Source organism: Gossypium hirsutum, chromosome A13 (assembly GCF_007990345.1).
Source record: "Gossypium hirsutum isolate 1008001.06 chromosome A13, Gossypium_hirsutum_v2.1, whole genome shotgun sequence".
Classification (NCBI taxonomy): Eukaryota; Viridiplantae; Streptophyta; class Magnoliopsida; order Malvales; family Malvaceae; genus Gossypium; species Gossypium hirsutum.
Window position 1 is genome coordinate 87,632,629 of NC_053436.1, and position 9,640 is coordinate 87,642,268.

At 34.9% G+C, this 9,640-nt stretch overlaps 1 non-coding gene across 1 annotated transcript; it reads right to left on the reverse strand.

Moving 5' to 3' along the window:
• Window positions 1-231: 231 nt before the first annotated feature.
• Window positions 232-337, reverse strand: LOC121213438 (small nucleolar RNA R71). Its single transcript, XR_005908820.1, has one exon. It is a non-coding gene; the product is annotated as a small nucleolar RNA R71 (small nucleolar RNA).
• Between the last annotated feature and the right edge of the window lie 9,303 nt (window positions 338-9,640).

Below are 9,640 nucleotides of genomic sequence, written 5' to 3' on the forward strand. Positions count from 1 at the left end.
GGACCGATGACAAAAGACCCGAGTCAGCATATAAAATGGTTCCTCCAACTTTGTGATACCTTCACTTACAATGGGGTCACTGATGACGCTATTCGTCTTCGGTTGTTTCCTTTTCCATTAATTGATAATGCCTTTTCTTGTTTAAATTTGCAAGCACTGGATCAATCACAACATGGGACAAACTCGTGTGGAAATTTGTACAAAAGTTCTTCCCCATTAGCAAGACGATCTAGGTAAGAAAAGAAATTTCCATGTTTAAACAATTAGAGGGAGAAAGTTTTCACGAAGCATGGAAGCATTTTAAAATGCTGATTCAGAAATCTCCACACCATTGGTTGCCTGAGTGGTTACGACTGTAAATCTTTTATAACGAGTTGGATATGCATTCGAGGTCAGGACTAGATGGAGCAGCAAGAGGAGCTTTGATGAACAGAACGTGTGAGGATGTGTATGATTTAATACAAGATATAACAATGAACTCCAACCAATGGCCAACCAAATGACACACATATGGCCAAAGACTATCTACAGTAAAGGTTGTCTAGGAGGATGATAGATATCGATATCTAGTGGATAGAATTGACCGTATAAAATCTAAGAATAGTGCACCGCCTATATATGGAGGAGACAAAACACTCTTCTATTACATCAATAATCCTACTGAGGATGTGAATACTTATAATCCTTGATGGAAAGATCACCCAAATCTCAAAAGGGGAGGAAATCAAGGAAAAGGTAATATGTCAAATCAGGTTAAAAATACTAACTATCAACCTTCTTATTTATAAAAACCTTAGGAAAGGGCTAGCCCAAATCACCATACTATATGTGATAAATGCTTGGATTGAATCGAGAGGAAGATGCATTCAATAAGGACAGACATGAAACAGGTGTAAGTGTACCAATTCAACAAAAACATTGACTTAGCTTGAAGATCAGATGAGCCAATTGATAAGAATGATGGGTGATATAAAAAGGCAAATTGGCACAAGTATTCCTAGAAACACCAAAGATAATCTTTAGATAGAAGGGAAGGAGCATGTGAAAACAATTGTGCTCCGATCGGGTAACATACTAAGTAGCCCGGAGAACCCAACTGAGGAGGTAAATATGGAGAATAATGATAACTTTTCAGGAAGAACCTTTAGAAGATGATGATGAACCAGAACTAGAGGAAGTAGTTACATCGGCAGTTGAATCGGAGAAAGAGATAATTAAAGACCTTGTTGTGGGAAAGATACTGTTCCCTTCAAGGTTGGAAGAGAAACAACAATGACACGAATACGAGTTTGTAAGCTTTCTAAACTTGTTCAAAATATTAAATGTCAACCTGCATTTAATTGAGCTAATTGAGAGAGTTCCTAATTACGCCAAATTTTTAAAGAAAATCATGTCTAGGGGTAGCAAAATTAAGGTAGGAGAACAAGTTAAGATAAGCGCTTCTTAAAGTGCTATTATTTCTAAACAGGTTCCCCAGAAGCTGAAAGATCCGAGAACCTTTATAATTCTCGTAGAGATAGGGAGCATCCATTTCAATAGAGCCCTATGCGATTTAGGAGCTAGCATCAATTTAATGCCTCTATCAATATATGAGAAACTCGGGTTAGAGGACCTCAAGAGTACACAAATTACACTATAGTTGGCTGACAAATCTTCAGTACATCTTAAAGGAATACTGGAGGATGTGTTAGTCAAAGTGCACATCTTTATCATTCCAAAGAACTTTGAGTTTTAGACTTGGAAGAAGATTAAGAGATACCAATTCTATTGGGAAGACCTTTTCTAGCTACTTCAAGGTCCACCATTGATCTAGAGAAAAATGAATTAAAAATGAAGATCAATGGTGAAACAAAAAATTTTAAATATGGTCACTAACAGGGTGGGGAAAATAAAAGGGACTTAGGGGAGCATTGTAATGTATTATCTATCTTTAACCGAAATAATCTCGAATCAAGGGGCATACTTCCTACAGTCAATACAGGTCAAATAAACATGTTTAAGGAAAGTGATAAATAGAAGAAGGAGGAGTGGCACGACAGGTGATGGACTAATACTAAAGGAACCAGATAATCATAATTATATGAATTAATGGTGCTGTCGGATGAATCTGGTAGTAAAACTTGATAATTTAAATTGATATTTAACTTTTTTAAATTATTGTATATTTAGCTAACTGTTTAGTTTAGATTTTAATTTTTATTGAATTTGTGTTTTATAGAAACTGTGAGACATTAGAAATTAGAATTTTGGGCAAAAATAGAGCCAGTGTCGCAACACGAAGGCCAGAATCGATGAAATCAACTCGATGTCGTGACATGGACTCTATGTGTTGTGACACCAAAGTCAGTATACCCAGTAATCCAAAATTCCATAGTGTTTTTCGACATCAGGGTTCAATGTCATGACAACGACAAATTAACACGGTGTCATGACATGAAACCCCTACGTTGCAACATCGTTGCAATTTTCTACAGGGTTGACAAGACCCATTTGCATGACCCGATGAATAAAGCTTTATTATACTTGGGTGTAACCCTAAAATTATTGTTTTTAAACTTAAAAAAACCCTAAATTCACATTCTAACCTTTCTTAACATCCTAAACCCTTCAAAACTCTTTCAAATCCAAAACCATTCTTTTATTAAAACCCTAAATCTACAAATCTCCTTGGCTATTTAGAACATTAATTAATGTAGGATTGCCACAATTGGTAGAGGACAAACTAGCAAGGATTACAACATCAAGGTTAAGGGTTTTTAACATCCTTTTTATTATTACATTGGATTCATTGCTTGAATACCTCATTTGTAGATTATAGTAAATATGTCTCATGGGAAGCTTAAAAAGTCAATTGTGAAAGAACCACCAAAGGTTTCGAATCCCTTAAACTTTTGAAACCAAAATGCTAAGAAGTATTATCTTTAACTTCAAAGTAGAACTTTTATTAAAAAAATGTGATTCAAACCAACAATGGTTCTTTGCAAAGAAATATGGTCATTAGTCTGATATCATAGATGAGAATGCTTTTGCATAACCTCGAAAGAAAATGTTGTTATTCCTTTCATCCAAGAATTTTATGCTGCTCTTAGGGATGGGGAGACACGAAGGCCACACAGTGTAAGATGGAATACAGAAACAGTAAGAGGTAAAGATGTACCATTCAACCCAAAAACTATTTGTGAATTTTATGATGCTCCTTATTATCAAACTAATTACTTAAAAAATAGTGATTTAAATAAATTCAAGGATTTAGACATGGAGAGCATTGTAAAATATTTAACTGAAAATCACGGTGAATGGAATCTCCGCCCAGATATAGGACCTCCAACCATTTTTAATCATGCAATCATGTTTCCAATAGCTAAGATGTGGATACAATTTATCTATACTAGGATAGCACCTGCCCAAAATGATTCTAATGTAAATACTTTTAAGTTATCTTGTTATATGGTATTTTACAGAAGAAACTGATATGCAATTTATGCACCCAACAAAGAGTTTAATTTGTGATTTTATGTACACTCACTATGTGGAACTCAATCGAACATAGATTATGTATTGGAATCAGAGGAGAAAGAAAGAGATGAATATGTCTCCCTCACTCAAAAGAAAAGAAACAATGACAGCAAGAAAAATGGTTGAGAGCAGTGAAGCAAAAATAGATGGAATGATATGATAGATGCACGAAATAGGCCAAGTTCTTCAATAATTTGCACGACAAAATAACATGAGAGTTCCAAATTATCTGTCAAATATGTTTAACCTAATGCAAACCCATCGGGAAGGGGAAGAGCAAGAAAGTGACAAGGAAGGAAGTGATGAGATAGGAAATAATGAGATGATGAGATAGTCTTGAGAAGGATGATTGAACTTTTGATTTTTGTTTTCACAGATTATATTAAATTTGGGATGATTTTTAATTAATTTAAATTCTTAGGAGTAAGAGTAATAATAGACTAATAGTTGTTTTGTGTTTAAATTTTCTATGTGAGAACTCTATATGGAAGAAACACAATGATTTTGAGCTTCCATTGATAAAAGGAGGAGACATCCACCAATAGCATGTGACGCTATCACGATCAATCAAGTAAATTCTTTCCTTATCTTTTACGAGGCTACACATTGAGGACAATGTGTTATCCAAAGTATGGAGGGTAACATAGAAAATTTGTTTTAATTTTGTATGCTTTTCTTTGGTATTTCTTGTCAATTGTGTGCTTGAGCTTGTTGAAATACAAGTGATTGGTTAGGAGCATGTAAATAGGTTGATTGTATTTATGGTAAAATTGGCATGATGGTAGGTGATTTTAAAATTTTGAGTATTAGACTACTAAGTTCTATATATTACATTGTAAATAGGTATAAAACAATTGAATGCACCAAATGATATAAAGAATACAAAGAAACAAGCATGTTAGTATGAATGATAAATTTTTGAATTTGTGATTGTTTGGTTGATTAAAGTTATGAATATTGAGATACCTAGGGATGACCTAAGAAATTGTTTGGTATACACCTAGAGCGAAAAAGCTAACCTTTATTTATCTATCCTTAGTGCCTATTTTGTACCAAAAGACACTTCTTGATGAACTTTTATATAAAACCTAAGCTAAAAATGATAATTTGTGCTTAGCCTTTTCTTTGGTCCTAAATTGCATGATAATAGACATTTGGCCATACACATTGAAGGTTAAGTAGATACATTATGGTGGTTTTGAAGAAACAAAGTGATAGGAAAGATTAGTAGAGTATAGTGATTATAGGTTAGCTTAAAAACTACAAAAGAAAAAAATTCAAAAAGGAAAATTACACGACTAGAAAAAGTATGTGAAAAATGAAGGCATTTGTGAGTGAGGTATCGTGAAAAAGAAAGAAAACTGACAAAGTAACAATAATAGAAAAACTCATTCATCAGTGTAAAAAACTCGTGAGCTAACCGTAGTTACTATATGATGCTAAGATTTCCTATAAAGGAGAAATAAGGAAAGTAAGAGAAGGAGAAATAAGGCGAAGAGAGGGAAAGGGTCACTAAGGGGGAGAATATGGGGCAATATGATGTACCAAACTATTTTCGTGCTTGGAACTATTTGATGCTTACTACTCTTGAAATCCATAACTATCCTAAGCTTCAAAACTTACAAGCCAAAAAGCCCTATGTGGTCTAGGTAGACTTATTCATAATTTGAAATCATACTGAATAGTTGTATATATGACTATTTGTATTCTACTAGGATAATCAAATAACTTGTACAATTTACTGATGGATTCCTACATTTGAGACCCTTAATACTTGTATGCTTTGTAATATACTAAACGTAGGTGTTTGATAATAAAAGTGGTAAGTCAGCTATATATCATGCCAAGATTATGTGTAAATATGAAATGCTTATTAATGTGCTCCAAACCTAAAATTTGTACCATACTTGCTCAAGGTTTGTCTTTCCATTTACTTTTTTTGTTTATTTTGCTTGAGGACAAGCAATGACTTAAGTGTAGGGGAGTTTGACATGCTGTAATTCAGTGTAGCAAATTAAACTAGTTTTCACACTATGGGATCTTAAACATAAGCATTTTAGTTAAGTTTTAATTATGTTTTTGTAAGTTTAGTTAAATTCAATAAAGTGTGTAAATTGAGTGTTTTATTGACCTTAGTGGCCAAATGAGGCCTAAGAGTGAACTAGTATACTTTATGGCCAAATGACCACTAGAAGGCGTGTTAACTCAATACTAGTCGCTATGTTGCAACAAAGAACATTGGAGGCTGCAACGCAGGGAGCAGAAGCTTGAGGATGTCGCGACACACCCTTGAAGATACCTTAAAGATGAGCATACTATCCTCAATTTCCCAACAAAAGACCTTGTGTGTCGCGACATCACTTCTCTATGAGAAATAGTTACGAGCCAATGGTGTTTTGGTCCACAGAATCAAATGTTAAGCAATAGGATGAAAACTGACTTAAAGTTAAGTACAATAGCCACTCTAAACTCTACAATAGATTCATTTAACACATGTTATAGACAAGTTTCATATTGTATAATTTTCTTCTTAGAATTAGCCTTTAGTTTTTCTCTTTTCTTAGGTTTTCTTTTTATTTGAAGTTCTTGTTATTTGCTTTTCTGGAAGAAATCAGAATTGTGAAACACAATCAAACTTTGTGAGGATTATGCACTCAATTCTAATACAAATCAGGCTTTTTACTAAAATTTATACTATTGAATTATTATTCATGTCTACTTTTACTATCAAGTTTATATTGTTTATTAGATCTATGAGGAACTAATCCTCCTATGGGGGATTAGCGAGTGGAGGTATGATTAATTAACTATTTTGTAGGGTTCTCTAAATGAATTAGCTATTCAAGAAAGGAAGAATCTAAACCCTAGGCCTAACAATCCTAGGAAGTCATTAAGGTGGGAACTAACCCAAATTTGGTATGGCTTATCCTTGGACACCTTAACCTTGAATTGGTTTGGACTGTGAGGTCGAGAGATAAGTAGTTCTTGTCTACTCTTTATTTTAGTGGAAGGTGGGAAGATCCTACTAGGATATAGACTAGTTGATTGAACAAGAAAGCTCGAAGCCATAGTTGGTTATGATTACTAAAGCAAGCTAATCACCCATGCCCAGATCTGATATATTTTATTATTTGATTTCTCGAGTTTATTTATTCATTTTCTTTCCTTCTTTATTATTATAGATTACCAAAACCTTTGTTTTTATTCATCGTAATATAATTCATTTAGAATATTGGTTAGATTTATTTATGCTCAAGTTAGAATTAATTTTGTACTCACCTTGCTTGGGTACAATCCTCGGAGTACTCATCTACTCCGTTGTAACTATATTACAACCTGACCCATATACTTATGGATACCACTTTTTTATGTATTTTGTGCAGTATTTCTACGTTGGACATTGGTATATCAGAGGCAGTCAGGGGTTACATTGGGGACACAAAAGGTGGATTTTTGGAGAGATATCTCACTGAGGGCAGCACCAAGAAGGGGAGTGAAAATGGTTAGTAAGTGGTTAAGGGAGGAAAACTCAAGGTGGAATTCTGTATGGGATTTTGAAGGGAGTGGAGGTTTGAATGATGCTAGAAGAAGTACACTTAACGCTTCTAATGTTGCTTAACAAGTAAATAGTGGTAAGGGTTTTTGTTTGTATGGTCATATGGATCTGGGGTCAAATATGGAGGATTATTCAGTAGAGATGATGGATGGGAAGAAAAGACAATGTACCTATGTTAGGAATCTGAATACTTCTATTAGTATGGAGTCGATGGAGGTGGGAAGCCTAAATGATAGACCGACAGTCGCTAGTAAGTTGGCTGGCCGGGGGAAATGAAAATCCTAATTTGGAATGTCCGTGGATTGGGCCATGGGTGGTTAGATTTCTCAAGATTAGGTTGAGACAATTAAAGCTCCAAATAATGTTTCTTATAGATACAAAGTTAAGTGCAAGACATATGAGGCAGGTTTGAGAAAGGTGTAGTTTTTTTAGTGGTATTGATGTTGATGCGGATGGGTCTTGAGGGGGCATATAAGTGGGTTGAACAAGTGTTAAGGATCTGACACATGTTTTTTCTGACAATGGTTCACTTGGGAAAGAGAGTTATTTCCCATGCTTTTTCTATTAAGAATCTAACATATGATTTTTCTAATTATTGTCCAGTATTGGTTGATACTGTGGGTAATGAAAATAATCAGAGGGAAAGGGTAAATTTACAGTTTTGGTTCAATGTGAATTAGATTTTTGAGGAATATTGTGAAATGTGCATTAAAGGGTTTAGGGAGTCCTTTAGGCCTGGTATACCAATAAAGTTCAAAGAATTAAGAATGGAATTGAGCAGATGGGCGAGGGAAGATCAAATACATAGGAATCAGAAAGTGAAGGAGTTTATTTCTAGATTGGAAATGTTGGGCTCAGTTGACCCTGATGAGGGTAGTCTGACGGATTTGATTGATGTTAAACTTGCTTTGAATATGAAGATTATTAAAAAAGAATTGTTCTTGGAGCAGAGGGCGAGAGGTAATTGGCTCAAATTTGGTGATTGGAATACAATTTTTTTCATAATTTTTCTTCTTGTCGTAGGAAGAAGAATACCATTAGAGGATTGAGAGGCAAGGACAAAGTATAGGTGTCGGGGTAAAGGCAAATGATCAAGGTAGCATCTGATTATTTTAGAGAGTTATTTGCGACTTCTTCGATTACAAATTGTGAATGTGTGAACGTGTGTTGCCTGGGATTATGCCTAGTATATCGAAGAGTATGAATGAAGAATTATCCATTGATTTTACGAAAGCAGAAGTGTGGGAAGTAGTAAAAAATATGACCCCTCGAGAAGCATCAGGTATGGATGGTTTCCCAGCTTTTTTTTTTAGAAATATTGGCATATTGTTGGAAAAGAGATATCTCAATTTTGTATTGAGGTTGTGAATAGGTCAAGGGAAGTTGGGGTTATAAATAGAACAAATATAGTCCTTATTCCTAAAATTGCCAATCTGGAAGAAATGTCACCATTTCCGCCTATTAGTCTTTGCAATGTTATCTACAAAATTATTGCTAAGACAATAGCCAATAGATTAAGGAATGTTTTAGATGTCTGTATTGATGAAGCTTTAAGGGGTGTTTATTCTAGGGAGGAAAATTTTAGATAACATCCTCATTGCTTATGAAATACTGCATGCTTTTAAAAAGAATGGAGGTGCACTTGTTTCGGAAGTGTCTAGTCATGGTCCAAGTTTTGCAAGATTAGGTGTTTTTTTACTCATCTAACAGTGAAAATAATTGGAAGCAATGGCTAGCTACACAGATCATTAGTAGTACTTTGGAAACATGTAGATTATGGGTGGTCACATTTTGGCATTATGGTTTAATTTAAATAGAGCCTACCATGAAGGAATTAATCAAGGTGTCAATTGGCTAGTTGTGTCTATAATCTTATATGCAAGAGGTAAATAGTTTGGAATATGTGTTTCCAAAATTACAACAAATATATAACATTATATGGGGTCTGCCAGCAGGGGATTCATGAAAGTAAATTTCCATGTTGCTTATAGCCAATTAACAAAAAAGGCAATAGCTGGTATAGTAGCTAGAGATAAAGAAGAGTAATTGATGGCGGAGAGGACTTGTCCATATGAAAATATGGTGGCCTTGATGATGGAAGAGGCAAGGGCGTGTCTCAGTACCATAGTTTTGGCAGAGGATTTAGGTTTTCGAGAGGTAGTTCTCGAGGGTGATGAATTGACAGTTATTAAGAAATTAAGGGCCCCTAAGGAAGATAAGTCGACCATTAGCATCCTGATAAAGGAAATGAAGATAAGGGTTAATAATTTTTAGTTAATGGATTTTAGGTTCGTACCTCGTCAAGGGAATTGTACGGTGAACACACTAGCGGATGAGGGAAGGAGGTTCGATGAACCGCAGATCTGGGTAAAAGAAGCTCGAGCGAAGGTGGAAATTTCGGCAGAAGGAGATCGTAGGGCCATGCAAGTTAGGGACTGAGTTGGGTTTTCTTACTTCAGAGAAAGAATTCATCTTTGGGACTCAGAGATGGCCAGATTAGCAAGATCATGTTGGGAAAAATCATTGAGATGCCACTGTCGGCAGAGATAGTGAAAAAAGCTACTTGAT